Here is a 14,675-nt window from a genome sequence, read left to right as displayed (position 1 = left end):
TATGAGTAATTACTTCATTCATTGAACGGAGTAATTGATGACCATTAAAAGCTGAAAAGGCTATTTTAGCCATATAAGTTTTTACTTTTGATAATATTGGGTTACATGATAATTAATTATCCAGTACATTACACTCATCATTCTCATATCCATAAAGAAAAGCAAAAGACATTTTTTATGTTTATTAAAATTACAAAAACCTTCCTTCTTAGAAATTTGAATAAAAGGACCACTTTACATTGCGTATCTTTTTCTTTCCCGTCTTTGTCTCTCCTATCTCTTCCAGAACTTCTTCTCTCCATTCTCTCCCTTCTATTGTTCTCTCTCCTCTTATCTTACATAAATATAAAAATGTATTTTTGTTACAAAAATTATATTCTAATTATAAAAATAAATATAAACTTAAAAAGTATAAAAATAAATATATTTTCCAATAGGGTAAATATATATAAATATAAACTAATGTTTTTTAGAAAAAAAACTACAAAAAAAACCTTTTTAAGCAATCACCATGATCGAAAATAAGGTGTCCGCCCACCAACTTCGCAACACCAGCACTACTGTTGGAATGGTGGAGGGTTCCTAATTAACCTTACATCATGAAACCTTAGATAGAGTTTTGGGTTTAAAGAACCCAAAGAGAAAAGGCAAGCAAGAAGGAGATGAAAAGTGAAAGGCAAATGAGTCATCAACATCATCAAAGGAAAATGAGAAAGTTGACCATTTTGGGAAGATTTGTTTAACTCTCCCCTTTTTTTTTTTTTTTTGATGACCCAAGTGCCTAAGTTTCGCCTGCCTAGTCCTAGAGAAGACTGGGCTTCCCCCCTAGTTTGGCCTCCGGGTAATTCAGATGGGGTCACAAGTGTATACACTCCCAAGCAGACGCAGTCAGTCCTTACTAAATGGGGAATTTTTGCCTCCACCAAGAGTTGATCCCCCGCCACTCCCAAGAAAACTTGGGAGTTTTACCACTTGCGCCATGCCCTGGGAGCTTAACTCTCATATTTTAACCATATGATGGGGCAATGTTCAACAATTTTTACCTAACCAAAAACTAAAATGTGGGAGGTTATGTTCAAACTATTGTACTTAGCCAAGACAGTGGGTGGGATCTAACTAGTCCATCAGGCCAAAAACTAAAATGTGAGATTTATGGTGGGTTAGAAGCTAAAGATCAAACTCCACATGCGATGTGGAGCCATGTGTTGTCTACTAAATTATGTGAGTACTTCATAAACTAAAATATGAGGGATATTCATATGAAAGATAATTCACACCTGCTATTAAATCGTTCTGAAGGATAACGTTTTCTAGTTGGGAAGTGTAAGATTCAAAAAAATTAGTGGGAGAACCCATTTAGTTTAAAGTCCTTAATTAGATGGGTTTTTTTTTACCAAAATCCATCTACTAATATATCTATTTATTTTCTATAGATAAAATGGAAGGCAACATGAATCCCTTAATTAGCATTTTGAATACTAATAGGCTTATTGACCCTAATTTCTCCAACTAGTTTTGTAATCTTAAAATCGTTCTTAGTATGGAAAAGATAGATGATGTCTTGTTCCTTAGTTCTCCTAATTCTATTCCTGATGATGTGACTGATGAGGAGAGGTTTACTTGAGAGAGTTTGAAGAATCATGACTTGAGAGCCCATAACTATATTCTTGCCTCTAAATCCAATGACTTGCAGTGACATTGTGAGAATTTTCCTAATACTACAGGGATGATTCAGAATCTAAGGGACCTTTATAAAAGCATAGACAAACAGCTCAATGTGAGATATCGAATAAGCTATTTTGGGCTCAAATGATGGAAGGGTCAGATGTGGGAGAACATGTCATCAACATGATCAATTGGATTGATCAACTTTATGTATTGGTTTTCCCCATGGGTTCTCATCTTAGGATTAATCTGATCTTGCAATCGTTGTTGGATTCATTTTCTTTCTTTATCACTTATTTTTATATGAATAAAATTGCATGTTCTCTCCCCAAGTTGTTAAACATGTTAATGACGGCACAGTCACAAATGTGGGATAAAGGCAAAGAAGGAGTTCTTATCATCGCCTCATGTTCTTCTCAGACGAAACCTAAAACTAAGAAGAAGAAAAGAAAGGTTCTTAGGGTAATGAGGATATGGGAAAGACAAAGTCGAAAGGCAAGGAGGTAGTTAGCAAAGGTAATTGATACTTCTACTAGAAGAAAGGTCACTGAAAAAGAAATTGCCCTAACTATCTTAAAACCTTGAAGGTCAAGCATTAAGAAAGTTAAGGTATTTCATCTTCTTTGTTTGTAATTGAGACTGATCTTACGATTGATCAGTACACTACTTAATGGATCATTGATTCAGGTGCTACTTCTAATATTTGTTTGTCTAAGCAGGATCTCAATTGAAATAGGACTCTTGGGAAGCGTGAAGTGGCTCTGAAGGTTGGAAATGGAGCAATAGTTGTTGCATTAACCATTAGAGTTACTTTTGTACTTTTACCTTCTAGTCACATGTTGTATTTTTATATGATTGTTTACATGTATCAAATCCTATAAGGAATGTTTTGTCTATTCGTAAGCTTGTACAATAGAATTATGAATTCTCTTTTGCCAACAATTTTCTAGAAACACGTGAATGTGAACAAAGTCAGCAACTAATTGCTAACACTAATACCATAGTAATAGAGAAACCTTCTTAAGATAATCATGCTAATCCTATACAATTGTGGCACCTTCGGCTTGGTCATATTAGTGTGTGTCGATTGACAAAGTTGGTTCAATGTGGATTGATTTCCAATTTGGGTTCAGAACCTGGGCTAACTTGTGAATCTTGTATTCTTGGGAAAATGACTAAGTCGTCTTTTGTTTGACAAGGGAAAATGGCTACTAAATTATTGGCATTGGTACGTATGGATGTGTGTAGGCCCATAAATGTTATGGATTAGGGTAGTTATGTCTAGTTTGTGACTTTTATTAATGATTTATCTAGGTATTGTTATGTGTACTCTTTGAAGTACAAGTCTGAAGTCAATGAAAAGTTCAAAGAATTCAAAGTGGAAGTAGAAAACACAAAAATGAAAGAGTATCAAGGTTCTTTGATTAGAGAGTACTGAGTTAGTTGATTATCTTAAAGAGTGTGGTATTGTTTCACAATTAACTCCTTATACACCATAACTAAATGATGATCCTAAACATAGAAATCTGGTTAGACATGGTACGTTCTATGATTAGCTATACAGATTTGCCTATTTCATTGTGGGGTTATGTTATTCTTAAAGTAATTTATCTATTAAATCGGATACAAACTAAATTTGTTTCGACCACACCATATGAAATATGGGTTGGGAGACCCCAAAGACTTAAAGATGTTAGGATTTGGGGTTACCAGTTTATGTTAAAAGGTTGAAAATAGAAAAGTTGGAACCAAGATGTAATACCCAAGATTTTTAAACTAAAATGTTTGGGGAAAAATGCCATTTCAAGGGATTATGAAAGTTCTGAGATAAAAATATAATTTCAAAGCTAGTGGAAAAATTGTAACTTTTGAGCCTGGGTAAAAGTGCAATTTCTGAAAAACTCGGGATACAAGTATAATTTATCAAAATCTTGGGGGATTAACGCAATAAACCTTTTCTCCAGGGTTATAAAGGAAATTTTAGGATGGCCCGAGGACCAGGTTGCAAGGGGTTTAAGTGCAATATTTGAAAGGTTTGGGCCAAAGAGCAATAATAGGTGGAAAACATAGGAAGAAATTAAATGATGGTTTGACTCTTTTCATCTCCCAATGCAAGAAACAACTTAAATAGGGAACGCATCTCTTTTTCTCTTTCCATTTCTGTTCTATGTGTAATTACTTCATTCATTGAAGGGAGTAATTGATGACCATCAAAAGCTAAAAAGGCTATTTTAACCAAATAAGTTTTTACTTTTTGATAAGATTGGGTTACATGATAATTAATTATCAAGTGCATTACACTCATCATTCTCACATCCATCAAGAAAAGCAAAAGACACTTTTTATGTTTTTAAAATTACAAAAACCTCATTTCTTAGAAATTTGAATAAAAGGACCACTCTACATTGGGTTCTCTTTTCCCTTCCTCTGTTTGTCTCTCCTATCTCTTCCAAAACTTCTTCTCTGCATTCTTTCCATTTTGTCCTTCTCTCTCCTCATATCTTACATAAATATAAAAATGTATTTTTGTTACAAAAATTATATTCTAATTATAAAAAAAAAATATAAACTAAAAATTAATATATTTTCCAATAGGGTAAATATATATAAATATAAACTAATGTTTTTTAGAAAAAAAAAACTACAAAAAAATACCTTTTTAGGCAATCACCATCATCAAAAATAAGGTGTCCACCCACGAACTTTGCAACACCAGCACTACTGTTGGAATGGTGGAGGGTTCCTTATTAACTATCATGAAACCCTAGATAGAGTTTTGGATTTAGAGAACCCAAAGAGAAAAGGAAAGCAAGATGAAGATGGAAAGGGAAAGAGATTGAGTAATCAACATCATCAAAGGAAGATGAGAGAGCTGACCATTTTGAGAAGACTTTTTTAACTCTCCTTTTTTTTTTTTTTTTGGATGACTCAGGTGTCCGAATTTCACCTGCCTAGTCCTGGAGAAGACTGGCCTTCCCCTTTGGTTCGACCTCCAGATAAATCAGATATGGTCACAAGCTTATACTACAATAAAATAACCCTTTCTCTACGATTTTTTTTTCTACGTAGTAAATTTATAGCAAAAAGTTAACATTTTGCTACAAAACTATTATATTGTAGATAATTTAAAGGAGCTAAAAATTTTCCCATCAAATATAATTTTTAGCTATGAAAATTTTATTTATGCTATAAGTTTCGTAGTAAAAAGTTAATATTTTACTACGTAATTATTAAATTGTAGGCAATTTCAATAAGTCAAATTTTTTTGCCACCAAATGTAATTTTTCAATACAAAAGTTTATTTATGATTCAAAATTGCGTAGCAAAAAAATAAGATTTTGTTACATAATTATTAAATTGTAGTTAAAAGATAATTTTAATTTTTTTAAATTAAAAATAATAAAAATTAAAAAGTATAAAAAAATGAGCGAGAAAGATTCCCCCTAAAATGTACATTTAGAAACTCAAATTAATTAAAAATTAACCTCTCAAACTCTCAAATTGCACGGAATTAGTGTCAAATATTTAAATCATGTAAATCAAATACTTAAATTATGTGTAAACCCACTCAAGATTCTGAATGGAATTCCTGTGTGCAAATCGTGTAAATCCTTGAAGATCCAAACCCTTCGTTAATCCCTGCCAAATCCAATTTGGCCTTCCAAAGTCTCATATTTTTGCACGGAATTAGTGGGTTTAGATTTTGCTGTGCAAACCGATTCCAGAAGCCTTCAAATCCTTGAAAATCCAAATTCGTTGTTAATCCCCGCCAAATCGAAACCCTTTGTCCAAACCAAAACTTTCGTTTCTTCCCACGATTAATCATTTGTTCAAACCCACGTCGCGATTATGTGCCCTGATTCTTCACTGTGACCTGCTGCAAGTCTCCTCCGGCAGCATCTCCACCATCTACTTCCAACTCCGACAGCTTCCTCGGTAGTTCGAACACCTCCTGATCCGACTCCGTGATTGTCAATCCGGTTTGTGCTTTTCCTCCTTGTAATCATCTGTGTGTCGAGAGTTGTGTCTAGAGTTGATGTTTTTTGTTTTTTCCCTTATTGCTTGGATTCATTGTTTATATTTTAGTTGTACAAGCACACCATATATTTGATAAAATGCCTATGTTTAAATAGTTGTACAAGCACACCATATGTTTCATCTTTGCATGTACCATGTGTTCGTCAAAAGTTCGCAGAGAAGACTTGTGAGACAATGAGTGATACAATAGGTGTTGGAGTGTTCGAAGTGGGACATATTCAACAAAAATTATGCATGCATTGATTCTGCGTGAAAGTCTAATTGTTATATTTAGTGTTTTTTGCTTCTTTTTTCCCCTATTTTTTTGGTTAATTTGATTAACTTTGGATTTCAAAGTATGTGTTTTACAACATTTGTAGTGATCCCAACACTTAAAATTATTGTTTAGGCACATTTACTTGTATTTATTACACAAATCAGGAAGTAGGAAAATGGCATAGAATTAAACCAAATACGTAATAAGAATCTTAGTGAAAAAAACTTTTGTAAAAACAAACATATAACCTTTAGGAATCTTGTTGGAAACCAGCATGAATATTTCAATTAATACTTTCATAAAGTATAGTGGATGCTTTAAACAAAATGAAGGGGAAATTGTAACTTGACAGATTAATCTATAATTTATGGAAAGTACAAAAAGAAAGTAGGAGAAGACCATAAACTTCGCAATGCAGATAACAATGATATCAATCACCAACATAGTTTTCAAAAGTGTTGAAGGAGGAGCTTGGAGCCTAGATGTCAGGTGAATCACGATCTTCAAGCACATGAGCCGCACATATAATAAAAAATATGTATAAAATACTTAGATAGTACTATTTTCAATTTAAATTTGTAAAAAGAAAATATTTGTATATAAAAAGAAATAGGAAAAAAATCGAGAAAAGCAATTAATTGAATTGAAACTGAAAAAAAAGAAAGAGAAATTGAATGTATGTTTTCAATTTAATACATACATATAAAATAGTTGAAACTGGAAAGAAACAGAAAAGATGGAAGAGAAATTGAAACAAAAAATAAAACAGTCTCACATGCACTGTAGCACCAGACAGTAAAACAACCCAAACCAACTTATGCTTTTCTATTTCCAAACATGTCTTCTTTCTTAATGTAGTGAATATGCAACGAAACAATTGATTTGTTACTACTTTTCCTTGATCCACCTTAGCTTTATATTGCAAACCATAATTTATCTGATGATATTGCTTTACTTTTAATTTAAGTTTATTTTTATGTGATTTAGAAAGTGTTTTATGTCATTCAGAAAGCTGGATGTTTGCCAAAAATTGGTTTGAGGTGTATGTGCATGGAGTTCAGTCTTTCATGAAATTTGATGTCCTTGTGAAATTTGATGGACTTTAGTATGATTAGTTTTCTTTGTTCGAATTATTATAAGTCTTTCACATTGAAACAAATTAGACTAATTTGTTTGATCTTTCGTTTACATTTGTTTTTCAGGTTCTTGGCATGTATTCTTGGCATGTATAAGTAGCAGAGGAAGAAAGACACTTGGAGAGGAAGAATGACACTTGGAGCTAAATTTTCATATTGTGTTAATTAACTATTTTTATTTTAGGATTTAATGTTGCTATTATTACATGTATTGGTATTATGTAAACAGTTGGAGATTGTGGTTGACATTAGCTTTATTTTATATGATTAATTGAATTTTTTTGAAGTTATATATTGTGTTTTAAATTTCATATAAATTGTAAGGGTTGGTGTAGGTTTAGAGAAAAATATTATTCCCCAAAAGGGATTTTTTCTGCTACGAAATTGAATTTAGTGATATTATAGTGGTATATTAGTTGTATATAGAATTAACTACGAAAATTGGTATGTGACTATCAATTTACCATGAAAATTGGTATGTGAAAATTAATTTGCTACGAAAATTTGGTATGTGAAAACTAATTTGCTACGAAAATTGGCATGGATAGCTACGATTTGATGTAGTGAAAAATAAATATTTTCTCTACAATTTGACATTCGTAGTAAAAGTTGTGTTATCTATTACAAAAATTGCCATCATTAGCTACGATATATGTCGTAGTAGAAAACTAATGCTTTCTCTACATTTCTTTGATTGTAGAGAAAAATGTATTATTTCCTACGAAACATTAAATCGTAGCTAAATACTATTAACTACGAGGCTTTAACTGTGATTCACACTACGAATAAATTTTTGTAGCTAATTGGTTTTTGCTACGAAAATTAAATTTTTAACTACGAAAAATTTCGTAGAGAAAACCAAAATTTGTTGTAATTAAGCAAACACACAGTCAGTCCCTACTAAATGAGGCATTTCCGCCTCCACCAATAGTTGATCCCTTGCCACTCCCAAGAAAACTTGATAGTTTTACCACTTACGTCATGCCTTAGGGGCTTAACTTTCCTATTTTAACCATATGATGGGGTGGTCTTTAATGATTTTCACCTAACAAAAAACTAAAATATGGGAGGATTATGTTCAAATCGTTGCACTTAGCCAAGACAGTGGGTGGGATCTAACTAGTCCATCAGGTCAAAAACTAAAATGTGAGATTTATGGTTGGTTAGAAGCCAAAGAACGAGCTCCACATGTGATGTGGGGTCAAGTGTTGCCTACTCAATTATGTGAGTACTTCAAAAACTAAAATATGAGGGATATTCATATGAAAGAGAATTCATACCTGCTATTGGATCATTCTGAAGGATCATGTTTTCTGGTTAGGAAGTGCAGATTCAAAAAATTTAGTGAGAGCACCCATTTAGTTTAAAGTCCTTAATTAAATGGTTTTTTTACAAAGATCCATCTACTAATATATCTATTTATTTTCTACAGATAAAATGATAGGCAACATGAATCCCTTAACCCGTATTTTGGATACTAATAGGCTTACTGACTCTAATATCTCCAACTAGTTTTATAATCCTAAAATTGTTCTTAGTATGGAGAGGATAGATGATGTCTTGTTCCTTAGTCCTTCTATTTTTATTCCTGATGATGTGACTGATGAGGAGAGGTTTACCAGAGAGAGTTTGAAGAATCATGACTTGAGAGCCCATAACTATATTCTTGCCTCTATGTCCAATGACTTGCAACAACATCATGAGAATTTTCCTAATACTACAGGGATGATTCAGAATCTAAGGGACCTTTATGGCAGCATAGTCAAATAGCTCGATATGAGATATGGAAGAAGCTATTTTGGGCTCAAATGATGGAAGGGTTGGATGTGGGAGAACATGTCATCAACATGATCAATTGGATTGATCAGCTTAATGTACTAGATTTTCCCATGGATCCTCATCTTAGGATTAATCTGATCTTGCAATCGTTGTCGGACTCATTTTCTTTCTTTATCATTTATTTTTATATGAATAAAATTGCATGTTCTCTCCCCAAGTTATTAAACAAGTTAACGACAACACAATCACAAATTCAGGGTAAAGGTAAAGAAAGAGTTCTTATCGTTGTCTCGTGTTCTTCTCAGAGGAAACCTAAAATTAGGAAGAAGAAAATAAAGGTTCTTGGGGTAAGGAAGGACATAGGAAAGACAAAGTTAAAAGGAAATGAGGTAGTTAGCAAAGATAATTGTTACTTTTACCAAAAGAAAGGTCATTGGAAAAGAAATTGCCCTAACTATCTTAGAACCTTGAAGGTCATGCATCAAGAAAGTCAAGGTATTTCTTCTTCCTTGTTTATAATTGAGATTGATCTTATGATTGATCAGTACCTTACTTCATGGATCATTGATTCAGGTGCTACTTCTCATATTTGTTTGTCTGCATAGGATCTCCATTGAAGTAGGATGCTTGGGAAGCGTGAAGTGGTTCTGAAGGTTGGAAATGGAGCAATAGTTGTTGCATTAGCCATTGGAACTACTTTTTTACTTTTACCTTCTTGTCACGTGTTGTATTTATAGGACTGTTTACATGTATCGAATCCTATAAGGAATGTTTTGTCTATTTGTAAGCTTGTACGATAAAATTATGAATTCTCTTTTGCCAACAATTGTTGTTACATTTATTATGGTAATGAGTGTGTGGGCAAGGATGTAATGGTAAATGTTTTTATTTTCTAGAAACATGTGAATGTGAACAAAGTCAGCAAATAGTTGATAACGCTAACACCGCAGTAATAGAGAAACCTTATTGAGACAATCATGTTAATCCTATACAATTGTGGCACCTTCGGCTTGGTCATATTAGTGAGAGTCGATTGGCAAAGTTAGTTCAATGTGGATTGATTTCAATTCGGGTTTAGAACTTGAGCTAACTTGTGAATCTTATATTCTTAGGAAAATGACTAGGCCATCTTTTTTTTGACAAGGGGAAAGGGCTATTAAATTCTTTGGGTTGGTATATATGGATGTATGTGGTCCCATAAATGTTATGGATTAGGGTAGTTATGTCTAATTTGTGACTTTTACTAATGATTTATCTAAGTATTGTTATCTGTACTTTTTAAAGTACAAATCTAAAGTCTTTGAAAAGTTTAAAGAATTCAACGTGGAAGTAGAAACCAAAAAGGAAAAAGTATCAAGAATCTTTGATTAGATCAAGGAGGTGAATACTTGAGTATTGAGTTGGTTGATTATCTTAAGTAGTGTGGTACTAAATTCTCATTCATCCTGTATCTTTTTGTATTTTTAAATCAATGTACTTTAAATTTAATTCACTTGTGTGTTATGAGAGCTCACTGTAATTTGTGAGCGTGCGTAACTTTCTTTAGGAACTATTCTTGATTGCAAGAGAATTGTAATTCAAAGTTATACCTTGTATACAAAAGCTAGGGTTTATATCTTCATAGTTAAACTTTCAAGGTTTTGCTTGAAGAGAGAGAATGTAAGCTCTTACAGTCAAACCTCTAAAAAATTTTATGTTGAGTAATTATGCTTCCATGTTCTCTACTTACTTAATCATTTCATAATAATTAAATCACTCTCAAATCAAACTAACTAAAACCAAAAAAATTTGGGAAAAATCCTTAAATTTTCACCAAATCCAATTCAACCACCTCTTGGGTATTTTCGTAGGTAATAAAAACCAAGTTGATCACTTGAAACAACTAAACAACTTCAGTTTCAACTCTTCTAACCACACAACATATTAGTGATCTGCCCTAATGCTAGATTTAGATGATGTCTAGCACGTGTTTGTAATTAAATACATTAAATGTATCTTTGTATATTATATTAATAAAAGGTAAGTTTATCATCATTCATTAAAATCTCTAGTTTGTTATATGAATGAGTCCCTGGATTTTTTTGCTTAAGAGTCTTATTCTTAAGATGTAAAGAATATGTGATTTCGTAGATATTCCTAGTACTTAGATTAATCGGATGGGGACTCTAATTGATCAATTATGGATTGGCATGATGTTTACTTCCTTGATTAGTATGAGATATTAATGGTTAAGAGTGGTGAGTCACATACTATATGACATGGGGATGTCTCTAATAAACTTCTGGGTGGTTATTGGAGAATAATGCACTGAATGTGACACTAATAACTAATCATATAGCATTGTGGATAATGATCTTGTCATCAAGTTGCGATTGTATAACTGATTCTTATCAGACTTGAACTGAGATAGGTGACGGATTATATCCCTAAACACCTACCTCTATGCACTAATAACTACGCAGTTCTGCATTGCTAGTGCATAGAGGTAGGTGTTTAGGGATATAATCTGTCACCCTCATGTGTTCTACTGTTAGTGTGATGAGAAATTCCTTAGCCAAGACAGTATGATTAATCAGAAAAGTGTTTCCTATAGTCATACTAATAAGATCTTACATGTAATAGCCAAGAAATTGGGATTATTAGAGAATAAGCGTTTTATTAAGAAAATGAAATTTCGGGGAAGATTGGTATCTAAATAGCCCAAAAAAATTAATCGAATTGATTGCAGGGAGTACCCTGAAGCCGAGACGCCAAAGAAAAATGATGTGGCCTTAACGAGTATCCTGACATAGGATTTATGGTATCGAAAGAAACCAGATCAGGAACGATTTTTGGTACAGCTAAAATGCAGCTGCCATTTAGGTTGCAAAATTGAATTGTCATTGGCGACTTTTGGGAAATCATCGAAAGATTGAGGGGGCATCATTTTTTCATAAGTAACAACCCTTTAGGGGTTTCAGGAAGAAATGAAAGGGTTTAGGGCCAAAACAAAGATTCAAGCCTAAGTGCAGTTTTTCAAAATTGCCAGAGGGAAGTCAAAACTATGTTTTTTCGGAATCCTCAGGGGTCAAATTGATGTTTTAGGACTTGAGGGTCCTAAAAACAATTATGGAAAGTTATGGGCTAAGTGAAAAGGGAAAAAAAAAGGTAAAGGCCAAAAGTTAAGGGGCCAAAGTGCTAAAAGCCAAAAGTTTGGCCAATAACCAGCACATGGCCGATCAGCCACAGCTGATTTTAGCCACAGGGTTGAACAAGGGATGGTCGAAGGAGCATCTTTTGTAAAGACATGGGTCGATAACGGCCACGGGGTTAGTCAGAAAAGCAAAAAAATCGACCGAAAGTTCGATCGGATTATTGCACACCTGCAACTTGCTTTTGGGGTTGGGTGAGGATGAGGGGGATCTGAGGGAGGTTTATGCTCTAAGGGGCATGGGTTGTTCGGCCAAGGGCATTTGGAAGCCCAATTTTGCCTATAAATAAGAGTTCCACAATTGCCAAAAATGGAGAGAAATGAAGCTTCAAATCAAGGGATTTTTCGAATAAATTGAGAGTCAAAACCATGGGGCTTTTGTTGCTCATGACCTGAAGATCAATTCTGGAGATTTTGGTGGCCAACGAAGCAAGATCGAATTAGTTTCGAAGCTTGCCTGTAATATCCCAAAATTTTGGAAACAATAATAAATATCAATTTCGGTATTTGAGAATTTAAGGTATCAAGATAATAATAATAATGATAAAAGAGATAATAATAATAATAATAATAATAATAATAATAATAATAATAGCAAATGAATAAATTGAATTAACTTAATTAATTAATATATATGTATGTATGTATAGCTGTGTAGCCCCCAAGTATGCTACAGGGGGCCATTTTTGTTCAAAATAGAGAATAAACAAAGGGGAGAGAGATCAGTGGGCTGAGAGATTGGGAGAGGGAGAGGGCTTGGCCAAGTGAGGGAGGAAGGGAGAGAGAGAGAGCAGTGTGAGAGAGAGGGAGAGAGAGGCTGGCCGAGTGAAACTCGGCCATGGTAGCCGAGCAAGGCGGTAGCAGCAGCTGCATGAGACGCGGGTGGCCGCGGTGGAGCCAGCTGTGGCGGTGGCGGCCAGAGGCGCCAGTGAGGGCGGAGCAGCGACGAACAGCGAGGGCAGCACTGTCCGAGGCGGCGGCTGGGCATGGTGCGCAGGGGAGAAGGCGTGGGGAAGAAAGGAAGAAGAAGAAGAAGAAGAAGAAGAAGAAGAAGAAGAAGAAGAAGAAGAAGGAAGAAAAGAAGGAAGAAGAAAAGAGAAGAGGGAGTTGCAGGGAGGAAGAAGAAGAAAGAAAAGGAAAGAAAGAAAAGAAAGGAAACACTACAACAAAAACGGGTTTTCACGACGGGAAAATCAGTCGTTGAAAGTTGATTTTCAGTCGTTAAAAAGTTATAACGATGGGAATTTTCCTGTCATCAGTCGTCGTTATTGCCTCCGAGGATAAAAGTCTTTAACGACGGGAATGATAAACCTGTCGTTAATTGTATTAGTGACCGTATGATTCCCGTCGTTAAAAATAATTATTAACTACCAAATTATAACCCAATAACAACAATATTTCCCGTCGTTAATAATTTAAACAATTAACGACCGTATAATTCCTGTCGTTAAAAATAACTTTTTAGTTATCAAAACACAAACCAATAACGACAATATTTCCTCTCGTTAATAATATGAACAATTAGCGACGATATGATTCCTATCGTTAAAAAAATATATTTTTTTAATTTTTAATTTTTTTAATAGTATATATGAAAACAATTGCTAGTCATCAATGATAAAAATATCATGTTTTGATATAAACCATCAAACCTATATATCATTATCCATATCAAATTGAAATAAAACTCATAAAATTAAACATGTCATCCAAATAACACCAAAGTAATCATTATCCATTTACATTTACACACCAAAAGTAGTATATATATGTGTTAATTGCCAACAAATTACACCAAAGAATATGTTCAACTAAAAATAACACTTTGACAATTGTATATACTATTCAAAAATATACACCAAAAAAGATATTCAATTAAAAGTAACATTTTAACAATCATATATACTATTAAAAAATGTACAACAAAACACTATATATAGTCATAAAACTGTTCATGTACTCCAAGATAGCAGTTGTTTCCTTTAGAGTCTTGTTGTCTCATTGACCTACAAAAACAAGAAATAAAACATGAAATTAGAGTCAAATAGGTGTTCATGTTTTCTTTATAAAATGTTAGAAATAGAATTAACAAAGCTCAAAACGTCTCCATCACAAACTATATAACATACAATCACTAAAATGTACCAAAACATAGAAACTCTTAAATATAGAGTAGATTGAAATGTAAATTAACAAAAACACCAAGTCCTAGTTCTATAGAAGGGGGCCACCTATATGAATTCTAATTTGTGAATTATCTTTATCCATCACCATATCTTCTCACATCTCTTTATCTACTAAAATGTAGTCCTATGACCCAACATAAAATAATAAAAAATAAATATAATATATATTATGATACATATGTATTCAACACATATATTCTGGCAAATTAACAAAAATTATTCTAGTCCTATATTCCACAATCAATAGAACCAGTGCAAAGCTTGTTCAATCCAGCAGCAATACAACACAAAATCAATTAATAAATGTGTAAATGACTGGCAGCTTATCTCTGTGTGTGTGTGTGAGAGAGAGAGATACTTTACAAATAAATAAGATTAAAGGGGGGGAGGCATTCCCATTTCACCACGCTCCTCATTTTGTAAGA

Source organism: Diospyros lotus, chromosome 7 (assembly GCF_014633365.1).
Source record: "Diospyros lotus cultivar Yz01 chromosome 7, ASM1463336v1, whole genome shotgun sequence".
Lineage (NCBI taxonomy): Eukaryota > Viridiplantae > Streptophyta > Magnoliopsida > Ericales > Ebenaceae > Diospyros > Diospyros lotus.
The sequence above is the reverse complement of the archived record's forward strand: the minus strand, read 5'-3'. Positions refer to the sequence as shown.